Source organism: Myodes glareolus, chromosome 25 (genome assembly GCF_982192425.1).
Source record: "Myodes glareolus chromosome 25, mMyoGla1.1, whole genome shotgun sequence".
NCBI lineage: Eukaryota > Metazoa > Chordata > Mammalia > Rodentia > Cricetidae > Myodes > Myodes glareolus.
Genome location: NC_142050.1, coordinates 5617278 through 5642026, shown reverse-complemented (window position 1 = coordinate 5642026; position 24749 = coordinate 5617278). Strand labels below are relative to the sequence as shown.

The 24749-nt window shown below is 39.4% G+C and overlaps 2 long non-coding RNA genes across 2 annotated transcripts in view; one reads left to right on the top strand and one right to left on the bottom strand.

The window, feature by feature from the left end:
* The window catches only part of LOC125402480 (uncharacterized), a 15340-nt gene extending 9395 nt beyond the window's left edge, over window positions 1–5945 (top strand). Inside the window, exon 2 of the long non-coding RNA XR_014999871.2 lies at window positions 3494–5945. This is a non-coding gene — a long non-coding RNA (uncharacterized LOC125402480). The remainder of the gene's footprint in view (window positions 1–3493) is intronic.
* On the bottom strand, window positions 5300–24749 carry LOC146889723 (uncharacterized). Its single transcript, XR_014999876.2, has 2 exons — window positions 24533–24749; window positions 5300–7680 (listed from the first exon to the last, which is right to left on the bottom strand). It is a non-coding gene; the product is annotated as an uncharacterized LOC146889723 (long non-coding RNA).

Here is a 24749-nt window from a genome sequence, read left to right as displayed (position 1 = left end):
GTCCTTGTGGTAAGAGTGTGCATCCTTTGGGTATATGCCCAGGAATGGTACAGCTAGGTCTTGAGGTAGATTGATTTTCAATTTTCTGAGAAACTATCATATTGATTTCCAAAGCGGCTGTATAAGTTTGCACTCCTACCAGCCGGGGAGGAATGTTCCCCTTGCTCTTTGTTAATCTGACCTTTTCAATGATATGGATTCACTTTTATCTTCTTGTTTGTTTGCTTCTGGGGATTGCTTTTCTGATTGTCACATCAGAATTTTGATCAAAAGAATTTTGATTCTTTCACGGATATTCACCTAGCATCTGGGGCTCCAGTGCTCCAAACTAAGACACACCTTCTTCATTTTAAATTCTGTTAGTACCCTGTTGTATCTATGTTGCATAATGGCCATGGATAGACCCAAGAGTCACTCTAGACCCCTGTTTCCCAACCTCGTGTATCCTAGAGAAAAGAGTGCCAGTTTGTCCTGGCTACTTCAGTCTCTGATTCTCATCCCAATTCCCATCCTTTGGCTCAAGCTCTTGTGTCCGTGTCATGGCTATGCTAAAGACTTTTAATTAATATTCTAAATTCCATCTCTTAACTCATTCAGAATCTACACTATCATCTAAAAATGCCGTATTATATAACTTAAGTCTCAGATGGTTTCATTATTTAAAAAAATTAAGCTCTAATAGTTTAGCAAGACATTAAAGACCCTTAATAATCTAGACTAACTAATTAGCTCTACCGCTTCACCCACACATTTCCCTCTTGTCTTCTATTCTGTCAACCAATCCACACCTCCTATGATAGGAAACGTAGTTTCACCCCTTCATGGTTGGGGTGATAGAAAATTTTGCCTTTAATTTTTTTACTTTTGTTTTACTATTACTACTATATATAGAACTATAACTATATATACAACTATATATAACTATATATAGTGAGGTGAGCTGAGAAGGTTGTGGGCTGTGAAGGCTCATGTTCTACTCCGACCCAGTACATTGGATAAGGATATATATGGTAGGTGGCTTATAAACATCTAGATGAATGAAAAGCATTTTTCAAGTGTCAATTTTACAAGAGTTATGGATTTAGAAGCATGTTGTCAATTTGAGTCTGTTCCTTTCGTGGAGAATATGGCTTACGTTTCTTTCTAGGTTATAAAGTAGCTCTTAGACTATGCCATGTGAAATCCAAATTAATCAAAGGCATGACAAATTTCTCTTTGAATGTCCTCAGAATAAAAATTCAGACAAATCATTTAAAAAGAAAAATTTTGATTGCATTTGCCAAATTCAAAATATTTAAAAAAATATTTTATGGGATGTCGATTGTCTGGCAGCTTAACCCAAGGTTAAGGGGACATCAGAATCCATTTTCTGAATTCAGAGGAGGAGCTGTTTGGCTTGGATAGTGACCATATCACTTAAGACTGCACAGCAAACCCTGCAGCATTTGAGAGGAGGCCAACACTAAAACAACTCTTCACCACTTTCGTCTTTCCCAGGTATCTTGGAAGTCAAGGATTGTGTAAGCATCAGTTCATTGGACAATGTTCGTTGGACAAGATCATGTGTTCTGATGAATGGTCTAACCATTACACACTTCCCATTTGAGATTCCTTTCATTGTAGAGTTTGCCTTGGTGTTTTGTCTCACTTATCTGTGTGGGTTTCTGATCCTACTTCTTACGAGGTACACAACTGAGGTTAGAGAAAATAAAGCCCCCTACCATTTCAATATCTACCATGACTACTTTGTGTTTTTGAGGGCTTCTCAAAAGTACTTTGGAAAATCTTCATTCTTCAGATATCACAAGTTGACAATTTCTAATTTAGTAACGCTAATCCATTCAGCTTCACGACACAGGCAGATGTACTTTAATCTGGCAGTACGAAGGCTGAAGATTTCTGCATTGTAGCATTTCACAAGGCACTTCCATAGCGTTCCTGAATCCCGACAAGGAGCGCCTTTCTTAGTCATGGTTAAATGGAATTTAACAAAAAGATTTGACAGGAGCCCGACTGTTTGGCACCCTCTACTTACTCGCTGCCAGAGGATTCCATTTCTCTATCCCAACCTCAACCACAGAATGAATAAAGAAAAATTTGCAATGACAATTCAAATTATGCAATTTTCTTCCACAGTCCTTACAACATCACCATGGAGCAGAAGTTATTATTAGGTCAAACCACATGTAATTGCCATAAAATAGGTAAAACAGAGTTGATAGTAGCATTTTTATAGGTTTAAACTCTATTATTAATATCTCCATTTGATAGGAGAGTGATTACATTTAGAGGTCAGACAATCTGTGGGGTTGTGGAGGTAAGTAGGAGAGGTAATCCCACCATTAGAGACCTGGGTACACCTTTTAGTAATGTCTGACTGTTCTTTTTCATGCTGAACCATCAGGGGAAGCACGCAATTAGACCAAGAAATAAAGAAGCACAGCTTTCCGTGCTCCTGCATATAGGGGAGATAGAGATAGGTAGTGTTTCTTTGCTGTAGTCATAATTGGGACTCATGAAAACAGATCCAGATATGTGCCAACACACACATTCGAGTTTGCCCCCTAGGAGCTTTAACTATCCTCAGTAAAGAGTGACATTACATTTCTTGAGTTGTGGATAGACACAGACAGCAATGGTTTTGAAACTCGTATTATGTTAATCCACCAACTCTTGCCCTGACATCAGGTTGTCATCTGTGCTTTAGCTGTCAGGTTTCCAGATATTTGGGCACAGACGTCTTTGAAATTTCCCTCCTAGTCAATGTCTGTGTGTTCCCTGACCTTTAGGGTAGTAATGTCTGCCTAGAAGACCGACCTAGAAGTTGGACCTGGAATTGTCTAACTACAGACGAAAAGAGTGCAGTTCCAATGAAGACAAAGCACAACAGCTCAAACAAAAGTTCCACACCCAGAGTCCAATAATGACCCTGTTTGGAGCTGAGCCCTCTGTACCTCATACCACTCTTTCTACTGTTCTCCTTGGAGGGCTGCTTTTCATTTCTTTCTTTACCAACCTGGCACCTTGGGAGCTACTATCAGCCTTTTGATACATACCCTAGTTCTACTAGAATCGAGCAGTTGATTTATGCATAAGAAGCCTAGTAGAATATAGAAGGCCATTCATGGAGAACAAGGAGCGATTTAAACAGTGGTGGTCATGCAAATTAATGTGATTGCTGGCCCAGGTCCTGAAAGAAATTATGTTGCATTGAATAGAACCAAGCTATGGGAGAGTTGGATTTTTAATGAAGTTTGAAAGCATGCATTTTACTCTGGTACCTATTATTTTTCATGTTATTATTAGGTGTCTGTACAAGTTGCATGAAATTAATAATGCATATAATAGGTCCATAAATGTTGGTTCATAAGGGAGAGAAGTGGGTATGGTAGTAAGTAGCGTGATTGGCAGAGGTGTGTATTTATCTTCACTGTATGCATAGATAATGTGAAATGACAATGGAATATGATTTTTCTTTTCTTTTCTTTTTTAGTTTTCCTGAATTTGCTTCCCCCCTGCATTGAGGGAATATGAGACAAAGAGAAGGGCAATGGATGGACGTTGTCTCCAGGGCTAGGCTTCTTATGACTCTCTCCCTCTCTCTCTCTTGTTGCTAAGGTTGGTTTTGAAGGTGCTGATGGATCACCTGTCGTGGAGCTGATGATTCTCTGCCTTTGGCAGTTCTGCCCAACCTAATCCAACAATGGTTTAGGCTTGGGCAATCGATCTGGAGAAACTCAGGAATTTCTGGACTTGGATAGTGAAAAACAGGAAGTGGTGCAAGATGCCTCAGAATCCTTGACATCCTTCTCCCATGCATTAATTCCCTTGTCCCATTTCTTCCTACCACCGAGTGCTCATCCACAAGAGATGGCGATTGGAGCTAGCAAGACTTATAAATCTCAATAAACTGTTATAGCTAGAATCTTACGATTTTATTTCCACTTATAGGTATTCTTTGTACACACAGGGTAAAACTGATAAATAAGACTAAGACAATCTCTGTCTTGGATCAACCATGAAAGACAAAGAGCAAGCCGGACATGATGTTCCTACTGAAACCTAAACACCTTTCATAAAGTGACATTTGAAACATGGGGAAAGTGAACACACACCGTGCAGAGAAATACAAAATGACGTCATCGACCCACCTTCCTGCTTAAGAAACAGAACCCAGTGTTATCTCAGAATCTTTCTTCCCAGTTCCACTAACTCTTGTCTCTCAGAGGCAACCATTACCCTGAACAGCTTATTATTAATTTCTTTGCTTTCTTTATGGCTATATAATACACATGTATAGATATGAAATAAATAATGTCATAAGTTTATGATTTTCAAGTAAGTGTTCTCATACCTATGTGTATGTTTCTAAGATTTGTATTTTTGTAATTTCATTTTTTTAAAAAAAACATAATTTTCTTGAGACCAATCTGTGCTGTTGTGGATACCTATTGTTTGTGTTATTCTTCTGTTGATGGATGCCTGGACTGGTCCCAGTTGCTCCAATCATGGAAACAATGATACTCTAAGCATTCATGCTCTTTGAATTTCTGGTGCAACACACCAGAGTTTTGCAAGTGTATACTGCTAAGGATAGAAATCCCAGGTTATAGAGGATACCCCACTTCAGTGTCCTGGGTGATGTCAGCTTTTTCCTAAGGTGCTTCCCTGAATCTCCATCCCCAGTTGCTTATGAGATGTGGCATTAGCCGCCAATACTCTAGTTCTTAGAACTCTGTTGGGCATGAATCAATCTCATTATAACTTTCTTCAATCATAATGACAATTATTCCCTTCATGTTTTTATGAGTCACCCACATTTATTGTTTGAGGATCCTAGTGACATATTTTGCTCATTGTTTTACTGGGAGGTTCATTTTATTATATTTAATATATTTTAAAAATTGTTCTTTGAAAATTTCATATACATGCTCCATGTATTCTGATAACATCCATCTGTTATCTCTTTTTATTTCTCTAATATCCTCCGTAATGTCCCCCTCCCAACTTCATAGTCTCTGTTTAAAAAGTTTCACTGAGTTCATTTAGTGTGTCTTGTCCTTTGTTGATTACATCTGAGAAAAATTCAGTGTATTAGAACAAATAAATGTAACAAGTGGCTATATCAAAGGTCACGCAAGTCAGGACAATATAGTGTTTAGTCATTCTGATGGTTGGAAAAATAATGAAATTTAATCCGTCTTTAAATTTGTATAATGGGTTGCTATTCAGTATATAGGTTTATTATTGCAGTTTTGGTTGTTTTTACACATGTTCATGCACATAAGAAAACGTTAACTTTTGTAATTACATACATGTTTATTGTATGCAATTATATCCCAATAAAGTTGTTTTGAGCCTCCCCAGATAGTTGCATTTCCATATAAAAACTTCATCTATATATATCTACACACACATGCACAAGTATCTATTAAGGATGTTTCTCTCACACATGCACAAACTCATATATATGTACATGCATAAGCATATACAAAATGTATAATATAACACAATGAATAATCTAATAATTTGGGGAGTTGTCTCTCTTTGTGAGTAATACATTTGACCAGTTTTCTGGTATTTTTTTCTGTTCGTTTTGTCATCTGGTTCTGCTAACTTGGACATATAAAATAGCTGTGACAGAAACACTGCTAATTGATAGTTTATTTTGTAGCTGAATTCTTTGCTTGTTTTTCTGAGACCCGTCTCATTGAGTAGCCTGGAACTCACTATGTAGACTAGACTTTCCTCCAGCTAACAGAGATCTGCTTGCCTCTGCCTTTGTTTATTAAGACATTTAAAAATTAGACGCATTATTTTGCAACAATTATAATATTATTTTTCTCTAAATTCACTTTTGTGATATGATGAACTATATCACTGCATTCTTTTATGTCAAAGCAAACTTGCAATGCGGGAATAAATCTGAATTGTTTATTCTGTAACATCTTTTATATTTTCAACTTATTTATTTTATGTGTATGAGTGTTTTGCTTGTATGTATGTGTGCGCAACACATGTATGCCTGCTGCCTGCTGCCTATGGAAGCTGGAAGAGAAGAGGGCATCAGATCCCTTGGAACTGGAATTATAAAAGGTTATAAGCCATCATATGGTTGCTAGGAACTGAACCCAGGTCCTTTAGAAGAGCAGCTAGTGTTCTTGACTGCCGAGTTGTCTCTCCAGTCCATTTTACACCATCTTTTCAATTGCATTATTGTCTTTGATTTAGTAATATTTTAATTTCTCTATTGGTTGTAGCAGTAATTTATAACTTTCTATGCTTCAATATAAGGAGAAATATAATATTCACTTTATGACATGTTGGAAAATTGGAAATATCTAGAAGTGTCTATATATGCTGCCGTTGGTATTCATTACAATGAACTAATTGTAAGTAAAACAGAACAGAAATAATTAGTCTCTGAGACATGAAATTCTGTATTAATTTATATTAATATTATCTTATAATACCAGAAATATAAACAAAACATTTTAAAACTATTTCATCAGATTTTCCTTTTGAATCAAATCACTGTATATCATTTCTAATCAAGACTTAAATTATAAAATTATAATCAAGGCTTAAAATATAATATTCTTGATAATTATCATCAAAAACTGTTCATATAATTTAATGATAAAAACTTAAATTTTTCACAATATTATTTAAAGAATCTAATCACTGATCATTTTCTTTACTTGACAAATATAATATTAAATAATTTGATATTTGTGGAAGTGCAAAGACAATTCTAACACAGTTTGTGTGCTGTAAGCATTATGGTAGCAGTCATTTTGAAAGGATATGGGAATGTGCTATTAAACAGGCAGGTCCGCTACCAACAGGCAGACATGTCCTCTGCAATGAGGTCACAAGTATCTCTCCAAACCCACGGCCCCCTAGGATCTCAGGATTTGACTGTGGTTGAAAACAGTGCATTTGCCTATAGAGTTAAGATGAAGTTAGAGTGGATTATAGTGGGTTCTATATCCAAGCGTTGAATAGGAAAAGAAGACATGCACAGAGGCTGTGAGATGATGGAAACAGAAATTAGGGCTATGCAGCTACAAGCCAAAGGAGACCAAGGACTGTTGGAGACCTCCAGCCCTGGAAGGAGCAATGAAGGATTCATCCTCAAAGACTTTAGCATAGGCTCTACCAACTGATACCATGGTCCTTGAGGTCTCACCTCTAGAACCAAAAGACAAAATTTCTGTTGTTTAAGTCACTCTGTGATAATTTGCAGTGTGAACCCTAAGAAACTAAAACATCTCCACCGAGTGAGAACAGACGACTCTATGTCCCGTAAAGCTTTGCATTCAGGAGGCCCTGTCCGATTCCTCAGCCTCCACCCCTTTCAACTGTAACAAATTAGCTTGTATGCTATGCTTCTGCAGAACCGAGATTATGATGTCAGATGCTTGTGCTGTCTACAGGGAGCTGATGAAGCGAGCGTCCAGGTGGTAGTTCTCCTGTTGGACTGCACTCTGAAAATTAGAAGACATTCTCACTCTCTTGTGGACCACGGAGTTGCCATCCCTCTGCCCGCATCCGCCTTGGAGATCCATGCGGGCTGCATCCCAACAGGGGTGTTCACCCAGCCAGAGGTTCAGCTGTCTCAGGCCCGCGGTTCACTCCATTTGCAGATAGGTGAAATCAGAGGCAGAGATTTCTGTCCTGCCCAAATAAACACACAGATACTTATATTAATTACAAATGCATGGTGTATAGCTCAGGTTTATTACTAGCTAACTCTTACACTTTAACTCATAATTCTTACCTATGCTTAGCCATGTGGCTTGGTACCTTTTCTCAGTATGACTGTCTCATCTTGTTTCTTGGTGTTTGCCAGTGATTCTCTGACTTCACTCTTCCTTTTCCCAGAATTCTCCTAGTCTGACTTTCCGACTCAGTTTCTTCCTGTCCAGCTACTGGCCAATCAGCTTCTTATTAGCAAATGAGAGTGATGCATGATCATAGTGCGGAAAAGGATCGTTCTGCAGCCTGTGGGCTACTAGGGCTCGCTGTGGGGTGCACTGTGTGCAAACTGCCTTTCTCCCATGTGGATTTCTGCTCCCTCACTCAAAGCTTGGCTTTATTATTATTTATAGAAAATTTAGGATTATTTCATACATCTAATTTCTTGTTTTTTTTCACCAAAGGCTTTTGTAGGAACACTTTAGGAAAATGGAATGAGACTGCTTTTGCATCTATGGTCACTTGGTCTCTGTGTGCACCTGTGCCTTGATGTTAGACCTGCTACTGAGATCTGGGTATGGCACGCACTGAAAGCCCAGACTTACCAGAACTTACAATGACCATGCTGGGAGAATTTTCAGTCAGCACACATGGTGGCCAAGTATGATTATGTATTTACATAATCTTTAAAACTTAAGCTACCATCAGGTTCACCTGGGTTCAAATCCTTGCCTGCCATGACGAGTTAGACATGAAAAAGTCACTTATGTTCTTCACCTTCAAAATCCCCATTTGTGAAATAGTATTGCCTTTTATCACCAAGCCATGGTGAGAATTACATGAAGTAATTCAAATTAGGGACTTGACCCATTCTAGGTACTTGATTAATATTAGGCATTGCTCTTATTGTCACAGCACTAGCTGTACAGAATTTATTAGGTAGGGAAGCCAGGTTTCTCTCCCTGATCAGATCTGAGACCTGTGCCACAGGAGAAAATCTATGCCTGGTACTATACATCTCATAACGAACATAGAGGGGAATTTAATATTGTCGTTCAATTGACACAGCGCTTAGCGGCCTTCCAATCAGTTGCATTTGTATTTATAGGCAGATTCTACTCTCAGTGTTAATCAGATAGACTTCTCTTTGCAGTGAGTATCAGTGAATACAGGGAGCCATGGATCTTCAAGTGACGACTGAGTGCTCAGTCTTGAACAAGATAGTTATACCACCTCTACTAAGGCTGTGGGATATCATGGAAAGGGGGGTGGAAAGAACTTTAGGCCCATAGTACAGGGAGAGTGAAGTCTTCTGCGTATGACAGAGTCATTGCATCAGTGGACTCAGAGTGGTATGGTTACCTGCACAAAACAACACAAGGCTGGTCCCTTTAATGATCAGTCATGAATCGAGGAGGAACTCAAGGGGCCCTACCCCTCCCTGGTGAACTATTGGCTGCTGATGGATTCTGGGAGAGGAGGCGTCATTGATTTCTGTTGTGCATTCACTGCCGAGTCCACCAATCTCCAATGGACACTTCCAAACTGTGGCCACACGGAAGGACTTGTTTAAAGTTAGCCGGTCACAAAACAATAAAAAGATAGGAATGTGAGAAAGGGATTTGTAGTGAGGAAGAGGGAAGGACAAGGGTGGAAGAAAGATAAAAAAGTAGAAGAGAAGAGTAACTAGAATGCGTTATAACCATGAATGAAATTATTGAAGAATGAATTTAATTAATAAAAAGGTCCCTCTTTGCTACTCTCCTTTGCATGCCCCTTTCTCTTGAAATTTTCATGGCTTCTCAATAAAACCTAACTCCAGGCACTACCCTTTCCACAATGTCTAGGGTTTAAATATCAATTATTCTCTTCCATTTTTATCACACACTGACTAAAATACAACTGGACATACCCCTGCTCTTTAGACATTTGTTATAATCTGAAATTGATGAAAGCCAAGGTGACAATACAGGAAAGGTCACTTGATATGAATACAGCATGAAGTGTTGACACTTAGTAGGAGATACAAGTGTCTTATAGAAAGAGTGTTAGACACAACAGTGTTAGACATGCAATAAAACTCTTGCATTGCTAATTTTAGGCAGGGATATTCTTAGTGTCATGAAGACATAGTCCACAGATGATAAGCAAAAATGAGAAAAGATATGAGAGAGTGGATAGATGTTATTTTTATTACCATTTCACACAAAAGGAAACACACAGGCAAACTTTCAACAGGCCATATATACATGTATTTTTAAACTTACACACACACACACACACACACACACACATATACACATATGTATGTGTATATGGTTTTTTGAGACAGAATTTCTCTATATATCCCTAGCTGTCCTGGAACTCACTCTGTAGACCAGGCTGGCCTTGAACTCACAGAGATCCACCTGCCTCTGCCTCCCGAGTACTGGGATTTAAGGTGTGCACTACCACTTCCCAGCAGACATACATACATTTGATAATAAGATTTTATCTGCTTTCTAAATATAAAGCTTTGATCTTACACAAAAAGAAATGGAGCTTATGCTAGTAAGTAAGGAACACCTGGCAGCCTGAACTCAGTATGCAACCCAATAGGAAGAAAAGAGTAACAATAGCAATTACAGCAGAAACCATGAATAATAGCAAATGGCCTTCAAAAATTTCAGGCGGTGTTTAAGAAGTCATTTATTAATACTCTCTTATCAGGTAATATTTTACTATGGCAGGACACAGTAATCCAAGAACAATACAAAAGAAGTAACCATTGAGATGCTGAGCCTCCCAGGGACTAGAAGAATTTGTCTATCCCTTGCCAGGGGGTGTTAATGGTTAACTAGGAATCACCTCCTTTTAAAAGTACACACACAGGGAGAGGGGAGGGGAGGGAGTTTCCTGGCTGACCATGTTCGTTCCTTAACTCAGTAGCCACCTTTGCCACTAGGCCCATTTCCAAGAACTGATAGGAATGCAAATGCAATAGCATTGGCTCACATAGAGCAGACCATATATAAACCAGAGATTTGTTTATAGTTCACCACTGACATCATTCTGTGCATTGATTTCTTTGATTACAAATCCCTTCCCCCTTCCATTCCCATCTGTCTTGCTTTCCAACTTTTAATAAAAGAAATTTTTCAGCTACTCCTAAAGGAGAAACATTGAAATTTGCCTCTAGATTTACTTGATCTTGGTGGATCACCCATGAACTGCTCTGCCAGTTACAAGGTATCTGTTACAGGAAGGTCGCTGCTTCAAGTATAGCAGGAAACCTAATTTTATGTAGATTTCCTTTCTCTGCCATAGGGAAAGTAGTTGATGGCTCTCATATTACTTCTTAATATTATCAAAGGCTGTTTGTAATGTGATAGACCATTATTATCCAGCACCCCAACAATTAAGACGGCATAGCCTCACAGATATTAGGAATGGGGGGCTCCTTATGGTAAACACAGAAGAAAGAAAGTGGGTAATATAACAAGGATATCTGAAAAAGCCACAGGGAATCATACTATTAACTACCAAAATCCAAAACCCAAACCAAACTATAACAAACCACATCAAACCAAAATCCAAAACTTTTTCTATATAATTTGACAATGCTCCCTCCAAGAACCAAAGACCCCTATACAAGGAATGAAAAACACTCTTTTGAGTGCTTTGCCAGGACTCTATAAGTCTCTATAAGAGACTTCTAAGACATACAGCCCAATGGTATTGACTTTAGTCACCACCTCCCACCTCCCCCAGAGGTGGGAATTTAAGTCCCTATTGCTGAAGACACTGTGCATTTCAAACCCAAGTTCTAGAGACACCTGAGCTGGAACTGGCCTTAACATACCCACCCTGAGGGCTAGCTTTCATGGTACCAGAGAAGGCCATGAGAGCTTCCAAAAGAGAGAAGCAAACAGCAATTCTATCCAGGTACGGAGCTGTTGAACCGCAGTGATGCCCAGCATGGCATGAGAATCCTAAGGGTGTAGTGGTGGCATGCATATGTTGGTGGTAACCAACAGCTTTCTAATTGGATTTCAGACCCACTCCAGATTCTAGGACTGGTACAGGGGACCTAGTTAACTATTCATTGCTAGTGAGATCATGGTTATTGGAAGAGAATTGACAACCACTAACTTACTAACCCATCACAATCCCTAACAATTGTCTTAGTGTTCTATCGCTGTGAAGAGACACCATGGCCACTGTAACTCTCATAAAGGAAAGCATTTAACTGGGGCTGGCTTACAGTTCAGAGGTTTAGTCCATTGTCATCATGGCAGAAAACATGGTGACAAGCAGGTAGACATGGTGCTGGAGAGGTAGCTGAGATTTCTGCATTCAGATTGACAGGCAGCAGGAATAGAGAGAGAGAGAGAGAGAGAGATACTGGATTTGGTTTGAACATTTGAAACCCCACAGTCTAATTCCAGTGGCATACTTCCTCCAACAAGACCATACTTCCTTCAGCAAGGACATACCTCCAAATAATGCCACTCCCTGGTGACCAAGCATTAAAATGTATGAGTTTATGGTGTTCATTCTTACTCAAACCACCACAACAATTTATAAACATTTACCCTTGTACCCACAGATAAGTTTGGTTTGATACTTCATCAAGGAAACTTCTGTTGGCAACAGATAGAGACCACTACAGAAAAGAAAAACCCATCAAAAAGGAGAATAGTGGAGCCCAGTTCCAGTGGATACATAGACAAAGCACTGCCATCCCTAAGGCTCAGGGGACATTCTAGAAAAGAGGGCAGAAAGATAGTATAAACAAGGGGACGAGGGAGTTTATCTCGAGATTGTGTCTCCTGGTAATACCAGAAGCTCAGTACATATGGCCTCACTGTCCTGATTGAACAAAGGCCATCTGAACAAGGACAACACAAACCAACATGTCAGACTGGTCGGGGAAAAGCCCATGAGGACTCAAGCCTACACAAAGAATATGGCTAATAACTGGTAAAGCTGGGGAAGGGAGAGGTGGCCTTCCCCGAGGAAGAGCACACCAATAGATTGCCCACTGCCAAACAGTCAGTTCTGAAAACATACATACAAATAACATTATACAGACTGAGCAAGTTATAGTTAGAATATGTTTGTGTATATATATATACTGCCAATAACAATTAGCAAAAAATAGAGGTCATAAATTTACAGGAGAATGAGGTACATTGGAGGGTATGGAGATATGTTGTAATTAAATTATACTCTTAAATAATAACAATCATACAAAATTAATATGTTTAATTAACAAAAAGTCATAATTCCATGCCAAAAATAAATAAATGAAGAAAGGAATGAGGGATAAGTTGAAATTTTGACTTTATTAACTTGAATAGCAGATTTGACAATGAGAAACCAAGGCTTCCTTGCTTCCCCTAACCCTTTATTACAGCTCTTTAAATTCAGCAATTAGCAAGTCAGTCCTGGATTCCAAGCCCTAGCTTGAGGTTCAGCAGCTGTTATTCTGGAGTCCATATCACCTCTTTTAATCCCTTAAATGACTTTAAGTTTCTCAAGTGTAAAAGTGGGTGCAATAGTAGGTTTGAGACAGTTAAAGACTCGCCATGGTCAAGGGGAAAGCAGAAAGGTGACTAATGTGTGCCCTCCCAGTAGTTAAGTATTAGATAAACGTTGATGAAGATCTTGGGCTGTAGGAACCCGTTTCTATCACTGTAACAATGAAAAAAATGATCTGGGATTTGAAAGCTCCCATATTCTCAGGTTCTTCTTTTACATCTGATAGTTCCTTGAAGAGTAGGCACAGACTTGAGCAATGTTCCCTAGCAATCCCTAACACTCAGTCGAGTCCCCTCTGAGTTCGCCTTCTGTTTTCTTGGCCCAATTTCTTCTTCTTCTTATAGAAGAAGGAATTAATTAGGACTTACAGTTTTGAAGTCCATGAGGATCATGGTTGGGAGCATGACAACAGGCGAGAAAGTATGACCCTGGACGCACAGATCTGACAAATCTAACTGGGAATGATGTGGACTTTTGAAATGTCAAAGCCCTCTCCTAACTCTACACCACCTCCAGAAAGCCACACCCCCTAATTCTTCCCAACTGTGGACCAAGTCTGTGAGTCTTTCTTATTCAAACCACCACAGACTTTTGGTCTATGGTGGTTTGAGTAAGCATTAGGACACAGCTTAGCTTCAGTCTCATGAGGAACGATCAGAAGAAAATCTGAACTGGAGTCCCGAGGATGGTAGTTAGTCAGGAATCACATGCCCCAAGCTAGCAGAATTCACATGACTGCTTTTGGTGTAGCAATGTGCATGTTTCATGTGCTTTTACAGAAGGAGCGGTGGGCTGCATTCCCACCCAGATCCCGGCTAGCTTACCCCTGAAATAATTACACACAAACTGTATTCATTTAAACACTGCCTGACTCATTAGTTTCGGCCTCTTATTGGCTAATTCTCACATCTTGTTTTAATCCATATTTAGTAATCTGTGTAGCACCACAAGGTGGTGGCTTACTGAGAAAGATCCTAACCTGCGTCTGTCTCAGAGAAGAGAGTCATGGCGACTGCCTCACTGCCTTCTTCCTCCCAGCATTCTGTTCTGTTTACCCTGCCTACCTAATTTTCTGTCCTATCAAAGGGCCAAGGCAGTTTCTTTTTAACCAATGAAAGTAACACATAGACAGATGATCCTCCTCCATCATGCTTTTTAGTTTTTTTTTGTTTTGTTTTTCAATCAACATGTATATTACTGTCTCCTTCATGTATGTGAAAGTTGTCACGGTTTAATTCTTTTGATACACTTAAAAATCAATCATGCATTTTAATGGATTTTGGTGAGGGGTAAGAATTGACCCTTGAGTTACTGCCATTCACCCTGTTACCTCTGCACAAACAGATGCAAGACAGTGGAGAGAAGTGAGAATTTGCTTGTGTGTACCTACACGTGACAGAGACTCATCATTTCTGGTTTTCAATACAAATGTCTTAACCAATTCTTTTTGAATTGAATCTGCAGTATAGCCATGCCAATCCTACAGCTTCAAAACAAAGTCATTTTTAAGCTATTTGAACATGGAAAAAAATCTGAACAATTTCTGAAAGCACAAAGCAGGTATTTTCTTCAAACTCAAGTAACTGAAATAACTGAAGAGATTTAGTTCAAATTGCGAATAAATTCGCCTTTGGATTGAGACCAGGCAAGAGAACTATCAGACTCGAAGGTCAAAAGGAACATTTTGGGGAAAGTTATAAACAGAAAATAGGGATTTAGAACAGAAAAGCTGGACTCAACAATAAGATGGGGTCATGACACCTCGGCAAGCAGCTTTTATTATTTTTTTAACTTACCGTGTTAACCCAGAATTTTATTTTCACTGACTCTAATTGAGAGTAGTCTATTGATTTTTCTTCTTTCTTTGTGCATATATATATATATATATATATATATATGATGAAGAATTGGTACTTTTTACTTTCTATTTCTAGTTTCAGATGAGTTTAAAGCACATAAAGACTTTGGCACAGTTCTGATCTGTGTTTATTGTTTTTCCTTCCATGTACATTCCTAAAATTACTGTTTCTTTGTGGGATTGGCCTCTAGCTAATATGCTCACAAACTCTTGTAGGTAAATAACTGTTCAGAAGAATACTAATCTTTCAAGTATTAAATTTCCACAGTCTGAGCCAATATTGGTATAAATAAAACATAATTGGAAGTAAAAATCAAACCAAAAAGCAATAAACAAACCAGTAAACAGCAAGTGGATTATGCAGCAAGTAGATACTTCTAAGTATCCAGTACAACTGTATTTAAAATTTGTCAGAAAGCAGGACAATCAGAATAACAGGAGTTTAAATTTTGCTTCTCTGAACGGTAAAGTCCTGGAGGATGGTAGCCATCATCATTCACTCAGTGTTTAACAAGCGGGAGATCTCTAGGGGTTTCATTTCATACTGTTGACACTGGTGTCTGTCCATCTGAGCTGCCTTAACACATTACTTAGATTAGGTGTTTCTGTTGCATAAGCAACAGAAATTTGTAGTTCACACTCTGAGACTGAGAAGTTTAAGATCAAGGAGCCTATAGAGTTAGTATCCTTCAAGGACCCATTCCCTATAGATATCACCATCTGTGCTCTGTGACTGTATAAAGGGGATATAGGCTTTATCAGTCTTGTCCCAGGAAGATTCTAATGCCAGGCAAATGACTCACTTTTTACCATTCTTCCATTAGAGATTAGGTTTCAGTATATGAATTCCAGGAAAACTTTATCAGTAGAATTTAAATGTGCATTTGTATCAGGTATGGAAACATGTCTCTAAAGCAGTTTGGTAATAGGTACTAATTTAAACAGGATTTAAAAGAACATAAAAGATTTCTTGATTAAGTAAATGGTTGAGGACATACAGTAAGTTCACTCTTCTCCCAACTTGACGGGGCTCTGCTATGTCATGACTCTATCTTGTCATCCCTAAGTGAGAATGGTGTAGCCTTATCAGACCACACTGCTGATCACCCTCCCTGCCTAACTGATCAATTTCATTCCCTGACAGTCCTCATTATCATTAGCTTTCACCAAGATCAGTGACTTGCCTTTTTGTGGCTTGTCTCCAGGATTGTACCTTCCATTCTGCATCTTCCCCAAATGTGCTACTGACTAATTTCCTGGGGCCATCTATGTTCAAGTCAGAACTCTTGTCACTTGGTGTGTGTCCTGGGTAACACTACCCTATTACCCATCAACAAAGGTATATGCCTCTCATTTCCGCTTGCGCTCATGCCTGGCTTGAGTGTCTTAGACCTCACTGGACAGAAAGTCCCTGAAGGATGGGCACACTGTAACTGCACTTTTGGAACCTTGATATCTGGCATAGCACTATACATATGATATGTGTTCTTGATATAGTTACATAAATAAATGAGAGTGCTTTCTAGTATAAGCCATAAGCAATGTTGTACCTAGCTATATATCTTGTTATATTTCTCACATCTCTTCTTTTCAGTATTAAGTTCTCAAAGAGGTCTTAATGTTAAAATTTTATTTGAAGAGGACTTGGGTAGGACCGTAACACTGCTGGTGCTTGTAGGGAAGGAAAGGTCATAGGACCACAATAGAACAAGCTGTTTGCCAGGGTTTGCCTGAGTTTCAGTCATTCTGTTATTTTTATTGTGAATCCTTTGATTGAATTTATGTTTTAAAAAACATGGCATCTATTAATCATGTATTAAGAAATAATTCTGCAATTTTCCAACTTGATGATATTCTACAATGTGTTTGCATGTAGTATCCTTGTTCAATCTTTATAATGACCCCCTTTATGCAAATACCTATATAAAACACCCACTCTGCTTTCTGAATTCTTAAAAAAAAAAACTTGGGGGATTTATCCGGTTCTAACAGTATGTTTGAGTCAACGTTTGAGTCTAACAAATGTTTGAGTCAACATTTCTATTAGAACGTGTGTTTTGCCGGCATGCTGGAGCACTCCTTTTATACCAACACTCTGGAGGCAGAGGTAGGCAGATCACTATGAATGTGAGTTAAGCCTAGTCTACAAAGCAAGTTCCAGGACAGCCAAGAGAAACTTGCACAGAGAAACCCTGTCTAGAAAAACCAAACCAAACCAAACCAACAAACAAAAAAATCTCACTCTATCTTAGGGTTTCTATGGCTGCAATGAAACATCATAACTAAAAAGCAAGTCGGGGAGGAAAGGGTTTATTTGACTTACACTTTCACATCACTGTTGTCGCTGAAGGAAGTCAGAACAGGAACTCAAACAAGGCAGGAACCTGGAGGCAGGAGCTGATGCCGAGGATATGGAGGGGTGCTGCCTACTGGCTTGTTCATCACAGCTTGCTCAGCCTACTTTCTTACAGAACCCAAGGCCACTGGCCTAGGCCAGGCCCCACCTACAATGGATGAGGCTAGGCCCTCATCCATCAATCACTAATTAAGAAAATGCCCTACTCAGGAAACCCTGACTGCTCTTAGTGATGGAGAGGGAGGGGGAGTGGGAGTGGGGGGAGTGGGAGGGTGTTGGGAGGAGGGGCGGAAATGGAAACTTTTATAATTTAATAAAATTACTTTCTAAAAAAAAAGCCATAGAACTGGGGAAAAAAAAGAAAATGCCCTACAGGCTTGCTTATAGCCAGATTTAATACAGGCATTTTCTCATTTGAGGTTCCCTCCTCTCAGATGTCTCAGCTTGTGTTACATTGACATAAAGGTAGCCAGCACAACTGACCCTTTGTCAACTTGACACACCACCATTAAACTACATCCTTTGTTAAAATCCATCTCCAAGCTCTTACATTAAAAACATAAATAACTTTTTATTTTATTTTATTTTATTTTACTTGGTTTTTTGAGACAGGGTTTCTGTCTTCTGACTGTCCTGGAACTCTGCAGACCAGGCTGGACTCAACCTTAGCAATCTGCCTGCCTCTGTCTCCTGAGTGTTGGGATTAAAGGGGTATGCCACCACCTGACATAAAGAACCTTAAAAGTCCTCAGTCTTTACAAATTCAAACACACTAAGAGACCAGTCTCTAAAATACAACTTTTCTTTTATAAGTTCCCAGTCTCTCGGTTGTGGACTCCTGTAGAAGTTAAAATTAAGCTAAGTACTTTCTTCCAGAGGGAAGAACTGTGGCATAGTCACTCTCTGAACAAACCAAAGCTAAATTCCAACAGTGTAAATACCTCAGCTCCCAATTATCTGGGATTTCCTCATGGTCCTCCAAGCGGCTTTGCCATTTTTCCAGTTTGGCCCCACTTTCTACAACACACACGGCTTGTCTTCTAGGATCCTGCTGGCTCCACTCCACTCCTGCTGCTGTTCTTGATGGTCGCACTATGGTACTGACATTTCTAAACTGCTGAGGTCTCAATGCAAATGGACTGTACATTTACAAATAGCCTCTCATAAGCTCTCTTCACCATGCCAAGCCTCAACTTTTTTGCATGGTCCCTTCAATCCTGGGCCTTCAACTGCCACAAGGATATATTTTCTGCAATGGCCCCTTTGGGCATCTCACAGTGCCAACCCTCAGCTGCTCCCCATGACTCCTTCATGTCTTCAAACCCAGTGCCGTATGGGTGACTCTTACCCTCCACTGGCTGCCAGTATGAGGTCCAACCTTGGCTGCTTCTGGAACACAGCTTATTTATGCTCTCAGGAAACACTTCTCAGCTGATTTCACCTCTATGCTGCTCGTGTCTTCTTCATCACTGCTAATTTCACAGCTTCAGCTGACTAGCATTGAGTATCCCAGCAAAGCAAAGGTTTCATTTTAGTAGTGCTGGTCTCTGGTTAATTACAGCTGATTCTTCAGCCTCAGTTAACCAGAACCACAGAATCTTCATTCAAAATTACAAGTGGCCCTGATAGAGTCTTTAAAATTCCCTCTGATCCTTTGCAAACCAAGCCTCCATATTTTACGTTGCCCTCAACATTATTACCTTCCAAACTTCTACAGAGCAGGTCACAAAGCATTGAATACTTTTCTTTCAATGACTTTTTTGCACAAAGTTCCAAAGACCTTCTGCAATTCTCCACAAAACAACATGGTCAAGTTTGTCACAGCAATACCAACTCCCGATGCCAACTTGTCTTTAACTTCCTTCAGTGAAACACCATGACCAAAAAGCAAGCTGTGGAGGAAAGGGTTTATTTGGCTGGCTGACACTTCCATATCACGTTCATCAGGAATCAGCCCAAGATCTCAAGCAGGGTGGTAACTTGGAGGAAGCAGCTGATGCAGAGGCCACAGAGAGGAGATGCTTACTAGCTTGCTCCTCATGGGAATTCTTATAGAACCCAGGACCACCACAATGGACTGGGCTCTCCCCCATCAATCACTAATTAAGAAAATGCCCTATAAGCTGCCTAGAGCCAGATCTCTATAGAAGCATTTAATTAATTGAGGTTGCCTCCTCTCAGATGACTTCAGTTGGTGTCAACTATCTAGCACATACTCCAATTCAGCAACAAAACTAAAGTTCTACAGGTTTGACTTGACTACAAAGGAACAAAACTAAAATATATTATTTTTCATCTTGGCAAAGTAAAACTTCATTAAAGTAAGATTATTCTAAATTTTAAGAGAATAATTGGTTTCCATGATTAATCAGTTAGATGATGATCAGCCCTGGGGACTGCACTTGAAAAGAGGCAGGCCCTTGCTATCCAACCAAAGAATCCCTTTCTAAACTGAAGTTTTAGCATGTGAAATGCTCTCTGGCTCATGAGTAAAGACAAGTGGAATCCTATTTTTGGACTTGAACTAGACCTATGAAACCTTTTTTTTGACAAATAGAGAATAAAGGAGGTGTAAAAACATGTTCAAGGTCAAGTATGAAAGTGAGACGTGAAATCACTGTGTTTGCATTCAATGTTGGCAGTAGGAAGCTAATATTTTTATTTTGCTAACTTCAGTGAATCCTCTATAAGCTCATTATAGCAGTGTGAGCTTTGTGGTTCACTTATATTGCAATAACATTTTTCTGGGACAGAAAACTCCTGCTGGTATGGAGAGGGCTTGCCATAAGCAGGATCGATCCTCATTTCCACGTTATCAGTATCTTTCCTTTTCTGATGCTGCCAAGTTCTTTGAGTCTAGTTTTTATCTTATATACAGTTGTATATATGTGTATTTGGTTTTATATACATACATATTTAAATATGAGTATATGTGCTGATTCAGCATTTGTGAGAAGAACTTTGAAGAAGTGGGTGGCATTAAGAATCCTAAGAAGATTACCCTAAATCCAAGAACCCCAATAATGGAAGGCACAAGGATGTAAAAGGGGGCGTTGCCCACCTTACAAATGAGTTGCCATCTGTGGGCGCTCTCCCCAGCACACCTGTAGATGTGCTGTGCATCCTGCAGCACGGGGAGACCGCTAGATGGAGGATTGTGCGCAGGCTGATAGTGTCCCGTTGTCACTTCTTTCTCACCCTCCTACTCACTGTGCAAAGCATTTCTGAAATATGCTTGCTATTGCAGACACTGCCACAGCCCCCATTCAGGTCATCATAATTTAAGTTGAACTAGTGATTAAATTAGAATTAGCTTCCTAACTAGTTTACTTCCTACCCCGGCGGGGAGAGGCCTTTATATAACGCAAACACTGTGATGGGTCCCACCTTCTTATGTTACTACTTCCTTTCTTTAAAAGGACGCTATGTTGGAATCTACAGCTCCATGTCAATTTCTTAATTAATCCAGCGGGAAAGTTTGTAGAGCGTTTTTGTGACATCATCACCTGCTCAATGACCACCCATTTAAATCAGTGCTGTTATAGGATAAAGATGAGGAGTAAATGATATGAGCTGAAATACTCCATGCATAGCTAGGTTCATCGTGGCTAACTGTACTATCCTCCTTTGAGATGGCAAATGAATGATTTTACATAAAGCATCAAGAAAATTGAATTTAATAATGTTGTTACTGCCTTGAAAATAATTTAGCAGTTTAATATTTATAGAATTCTTTTATTCTTTTATTTTCTTTCTAAAAATCTAGTTTTACTACTAGTTACATGTGCATAAAAGAATTTACATTTCCTCTGACTTCTCTAGCTCGCAATTATCTGGAATCAATATCCATATCTATATTTGGCATTACTTACTTGTTAGGAGTCTTGAGTCAAAGTCTCACCACACTAAAACTTTCTAGGTAGCCCAGGCTGACTTCAAAATCTTCACTCTCCTGCGTTATTCTCTTCCCTGCAAATGGTAAGTGTGAGTCACCATGCCCAACTGTCTTTATTTTCTAAACAGAAATTTGGATATTCGCTAATCCTTTTCAATTTTATCATTCTTAACTTTCCCCTTGCATATTGACAAAACAGATACAATGTCAATACATTTTTTTTAAAAGTTCCTATGAGAAACCAGGATTCAGTACTAGAGTCAGGAATGGTTGTCTTGATTAAGCAGAACTGGATAGCAGGAATGGATCCAGATTCACCTCTGAGCCAATGTCAAGCAAACGTGACTTCCCACACAATTCAAGGCTGTCTCTTAATATACAACATGCTCATTTCTGGTTGATAGGTCACTGTGAAGTTTCAGCATTGAAGAGCTACAAAAGCCCTCCTAACTTCATAGAAAAGCAACATCTTGTTTTAGGAGATTCTTGTGCTAGGGAATTGGGTGTACCAAGGGAGACGTTGGAATCTTGGGCAGAGCAGTGGTCCCCTGTAGAACACACGGGGATCCAGACAGCTCTTGAAAGATCCAGAAAGTGCAGAGTGAACAATTGAGGCTGGGTGAACGCAGAACTTTTCCTGTCATTTTCTTGGAACTAGTTAATGAAGCAGAATGTGGTAACTAAACTTTTAAAATGCATATAGAGTAGCTCTGATCAGAGAATAAAAACTTCAAAAAATGCTTCATAGCTGAAACTTTTAAAGTACCAACATGATGCCATGAGGGGAAAATTCCACACCCAACCTCGTTTGCTTGGCTATAGTTAAAACATGATTACATTAAAAATACCGTATAAAATTACCTTCATGCTGTATGCATTGGTGTTTATGAATCATAACTTTTATTTTCAGACTTAAGATTCCATCCTTAGGTTGTATCTCACTATGTGTGTAAAATTTCAAAATCTGAAAAATCTAGATTCTAAAATATGTATTTTCATAAATCTTTTGGATAAGAGTCTATGTAAGTGAACTAGAGAGTGTGGAGAGGAAACAGTCAGCTGGCGAGGGGTTTGGAAGCAGCTTCGGAGAAAGGTACGGCATGGTGTGCATGCTCACTTGGGAGGAAGCTCAGATTCTTTAATAGATGCGAGAATGTTAAACATGGGGCTTGTCTATGAGGAATTAGTGGGAAATTATATAAGATAAGATCTTCAAAAATAATTCTTTTCTAGACTCCAGGACAGAAAAAAATAATTGCTTTCTAATTATATCAGCAAAACTAGAAACTAAATATATAATGTTGCATATTCAACACACACATGAGATGAAGCACATGTACGTTTGGCTCAAGACAAAAGAACCCACTTGAATGAATAGACCTCGCGTCGATAAAAGGTACAGGTTGGGGGGGGGAATACTTCATTGTTCAAGAAGCTGACTTTAAATTGTAGAAAGAGGCACAGAAGGTAAGGTAGTGAAGACAAAAGCCAAGCGAACTCACATACTAATACAAACGGATTTGTCTATATGGATTGGTGGAGTGGGAGAGACTCTCTCTGAGTGATCAAAAATCTAGTATTCTTCATCTTCGTTTTGGATATTAAAGTTCCTTTACATTTTCTATGACCCATGTAATCGTGAGGTGATTGTTGTAGATGAGAAACTATTTTTTTGTGCAGACATATTCTTTTACTCATTCAGATTTTTAAATATTCTTTTTTTCTTCTAGGAACCACGGTTTTCACTGGGATCCTGTTCAGTCCTCCAGAGAATCTGCATCCTGAAGACTTACCTAACTATGAGATCAGGGAGCCATATTCCTCGTGAGCCTTTTGAGGATGAGATTTGCATTCTAGCTTGACTCTCTTGCTTTCATCCCGTGCTTGCTCATCTTCCTTTCAGATATGTGCTAAATCTCTCTTCCAACTTTAAAGGGCTGGATTCCATTTACAGTGGGAGCGGCTGTCCTTACTAAGTATCTCAAAGTGTTCCTGATGCTGTTACTATGTTAGAGAAACAAAATGTGTTTATGAAAAGGTAACCAAACGATAGGAGTGTGTGTACAAACTAAAGATACAAGCTATGTATAAACTGAGATTCAGGTAAAAAAAAAACAAGAGTAAGTAAAACAGCATGTAAACCATATTTGAGAAGTCTGTTGATGTTACAGAACAGAAATCTTTGGAAAATCCCATAGATAAGGGCCAAAAGAGCTCTCAAGCCCTGTCGTGTCTGAGCCAGCCATGTGGGAAAGCAGCACTAACCATCGACGGCAGTTTCTACGGTAGGGAAAGCAGAGAAGGATGAACACACCACAGTGAAACTGCTGCCATAAACTCTGGAAACTCAGCAATAGATGCGTTAAAGAAACGATCCTGATTGATGTGTCAGCCAGATCGGAAATAGCTAAACAAGTGCTGAATGGAACCATAAGAAAATCACAATGGAAAAGCTGAAAATCAAAAGGTTTTGAAAGCCCTACAGGATGTTTTAGGGGGAAAAAAAGATATCAATACTGACCATCACAAAGGATGAGTCAGTAAAGCTGACCGAGATCACAAAGAAAAACCTCTCTAGAGTGATAATGATGAACAAGGAACACAAAATGTGAGCATCCAGGCTCAGGGTATATAGTCAGAGGACCTGGAGCCAGCGGACCACATGCAGGGAATTAAAGAGAGTGATTGACAGAAAAGAATGAAATGTTATTAGGAAATGTGTCTCTTTGTGCCAAGTGCTATCTCCTGAACCAAACAAGAGGATGAGTGAAGGAACGATCTGCTGTTGGCTGAAGAGCCTTTCAAAGACACATCCCGAGTCCCAGAAATCAGAGCCTGACATTGTCTGTCGAGTGACAAGCTCACCCTGTATCTCAGTGCATGGTCGCTCTCAGCAGGCAGCTGGCAGATGCTGTGTCCAGTCGGGCTCCAAGCTAGCAGAATCTCATGCACAGCAGGCAACTCTCAGTTACTAGATAACAATCAAGATGTTAATACTCACGTAGTAACTATTTCTGACAGACAGAATAGGAGTCCGGAGCCTTCGGAATAGCAAATGGAAGCATCCAGGGAAAGAAAACCAAGGGGGACAGTGGGAGCAGAGCAGAAAGTTTGAGACAATGAACTGAAATACAGTACGGACAGTCTCACTTGTACCTTGGGGGAACTATAAGCAAGTGATCAGAAACTGTTCACTCACCGTTAAATGAAACATAAATAAAATGAAGTGGAAGCTGGGCCACTGCTGCGCTCTCCCTGCTTGAGCCCATGCGGTCCTTAGCCTTGGCAAAGAGGAACGTTGTGATGGTGAGGCAGAATGCACATTTTAGGGAGTCTAGTTTTGTTCTCGGAACCACAAGCTTCTGTTTCACATGGGAAGCACACAGAACGAGCTAGATATAGTATTGCCCAGAGAA